Here is a 3,189-nt window from a genome sequence, read left to right as displayed (position 1 = left end):
GCAGTGTGAAACGTGGCCATTGTGAAACGTGGGTCACCTCTCAAAAAGGGAGGAGCCGCCATTGCAGGGAGGAGAAAGGAAGAACACAGAAAAGGGTGTTTGTATGTGTGTGTGTGTATGTGTGTCAATAGAAATGACACACCCTTGAACATTCTGTAGGTGAAAACAAAGATACAGTGGTACCTCGGGTTAAGTACTTAATTCGTTCTGGAGGTCCATACTTAACCTGAAACTGTTCTTAACCTGAAGCACCACTTTAGCTAATGGGGCCTCCTGCTGCTGCCGTGCCACCGGAGCCCGATTTCTGTTCTCATCCTGAAGCAAAGTTCTTAACCTGAAGCAATATTTCTGGGTTAGCAGAGTCTGTAACCTGAAGCGTATGTAACCTGAAGCGTATGTAACCCAAGGTACCACTGTAATTGGTTGTGCTTCAGATCCAGATCATAGCTGTCAACGTTTCCCTTTTCATAAGGGAAATTCTCTTATTCCGAATAGGATTCCTCGCAAGAAAAGGGAAAAGTTGACAGCTATGATCCAGATGCTCTTCGAGGAAACTGAATTTTTTAAAAAATCCATTTCAATTGGAGTTTAGGCCCGGTTTTGGCACAGAAACTGCTTTGGTCGCCCTGTATGATGACCTCTGTCAAGAGAGAGACAAGGGAAACTTGTCCCTGTTAATTCTTCTTGATCTCTCGGCGGCTTTTGATACCATTGACCATGGTATCCTTCTGGAGCAGCTGTTTGAGTTGGGGGTGAGTGGAACTGCTTTGTGGTGGTTCTGGTCCTACTTGGATGGTCGCTTCCAGAGGGCGATGCTTGGGGAGTGCTTTTCAGCCCCATGGAGCATTCAGTGTGGAGTTCCTCAGGGCTCAATTTTATTCCCTGCTACATAACATCTCCCCTTCATGGATCACTGCCTTGTCGTGGCGAAGGGGCTTGAATAACTCAGAGAAGCTATGAGCTATGCCGTGCAGGGCCACCCAAAATGGACAGGTTATAGTGGAGACTTTTGACCACCTGGAGGAGGAACCGGCAAGCCACTCCAGTATCCCTGCCAAGAAAACTCCATAGACAAAAGGAGTGTCTGGCGTGCTCTGGTCCGTGGGGTCACGAAGAGTCGGACACAACTAAACGACTAAACAACAACATAACATCTACATGAAACCGCTGGGTGGGGTTAGCCGGAGGTTTGGAGTATGTTGTCAGCAATATGCTGATGACACTCAGCTCTATTTCTGCTTTACATCTGCAGGTGAGGCAGTGGAAGTGCTGGACCAGTGTCTTGCCTTGGTAATGGACTGGGTGAGAGCCAACAAACTGAAGCTCAATCCAGATATGACTGAGGCACTGTTAGTGGGTGGTTCCCTGGACCAGGTGGGTGGGAGGTTGCCTGCTTGATGGTGTTATACTTCCTCTGAAGGAGCAGGTTTGTCACTCAAGGCTCAGGGGGCCCCAGCGGCACAGAGTGCCTTCAGTCAGCTTTGGCTGGCGGCCCAGCTATGCCCCTATCTGGACAGGGATAGCCTAACTACTGTTGTCTACGCTCTGGTAACCAATAGGCTAGATTACTGCAACACATTATACATAGGGCTGCCTCTGAAGACGGTTCAGAAGCTTCAGTTGGCACAGAATTCAGTGGCCAGGTTGCTCACTGGGACAATATGGTTTGAGCATATTACACTGATCCTGACCTGACTGTACTGGCTGCCAATTAACTTCTGGGCCCAAGTCAAAGTGATGGATCTGACCTATAAAGCCTTAAATGGCTCAGAAGCACAATACCTCAAGGATCATCTCTGGCCATATAAAGTGACCCAGACTTTGCATGCATCAGGTGAAGCCCTTCTTCATGTGCCTCCTCCATGTGAGGTTGGGGGGTGGGGGTGACAACACGAGAACAGGGCCTTTTCTGCGGTGGCTCCCTTTTTGTGGAATGCTCTCCCCCGGGAGGTTCATCTGGCACCTTCATTATATATCTTAAGGCGCCAGGCAAAACTGTTCCTCTTCAGCCTTTGACTGATCAGGCCTTTGACTGATTAATATTTTACAGCCTTTTAATATGTGCCTATGGAAAGGGGGAGTGTTATTGTTTCACTGTTTCGTTTTGATTATTTACTTGTGTTTTTATCTTGTATTTTAGTCTGTGAATTAAATCTTATGTTGAAGGGTGGTATACAAATTAAATTAAATTAAAAACATACTCTTGTGTACTGGAATTTGGACACTGGAGGGCGACTGGGATGATCAGAGGTCTGTTAACCCAATGTATGTACAAGCCATACATTTAACACCTGGAGACGAATGACATTGGATTATTTGATTTTTGTAACTTGGATTTTTTTTCCCAAAAGAACATGAAACCATAATCTGTTTCTAACAAATATTTCTGTCTCCACCCAGCTCCCCCAGAATACAGATATGTTGTAAGCCGCCAAGAGTGGCTGGGGTATAAATAAAATAACAACGGCAACAACAATAATTGCAGTCTTATGGCGAAATGTTGTTCCAAAGTTGCACAAGCGAGCTCTGTGGATGCCACTGTAGCTGATGTTCCCTTGCACTTCAAAACGACCTTGACAGATTAGAGAACTGGGCCAAAACAAACAAGATGAATTTTAACAGGGAGAAATGTAAAGTATTGCACTTGGGCAAAAAAAATGAGAGGCACAAATACAAGATGGGTGACACCTGGCTTGAGAGCAGTACATGTGAAAAGGATCTAGGAGTCTTGGTTGACCACAAACTTGACATGAGCCAACAGTGTGACGCGGCAGCTAAAAAAGCCAATGCAATTCTGGGCTGCATCAATAGGAGTATAGCATCTAGATCAAGGGAAGTAATAGTGCCACTGTATTCTGCTCTGGTCAGACCTCACCTGGAGTACTGTGTCCAGTTCTGGGCACCACAGTTCAAGAAGGACACTGACAAACTGGAACGTGTCCAGAGGAGGGCAACCAAAATGGTCAAAGGCCTGGAAACGATGCCTTATGAGGAACGGCTAAGGGAGCTGGGCATGTTTAGCCTGGAGAAGAGGAGGTTAAGGGGTGATATGATAGCCATAAAAGGATGTCACATAGAGGAGGGAGAAAGGTTGTTTTCTGCTGCTCCAGAGAAGCGGACACGGAGCAATGGATCCAAACTACAAGAAAGAAGATTCCACCTAAACATTAGGAAGAACTTCCTGACAGT

The sequence above is a fragment of the Podarcis filfolensis genome (assembly GCF_964270895.1).
Source record: "Podarcis filfolensis genome assembly, chromosome: 9".
Taxonomy (NCBI): domain Eukaryota; kingdom Metazoa; phylum Chordata; class Lepidosauria; order Squamata; family Lacertidae; genus Podarcis; species Podarcis filfolensis.
Note: the sequence above shows the minus strand (reverse complement) of the source record.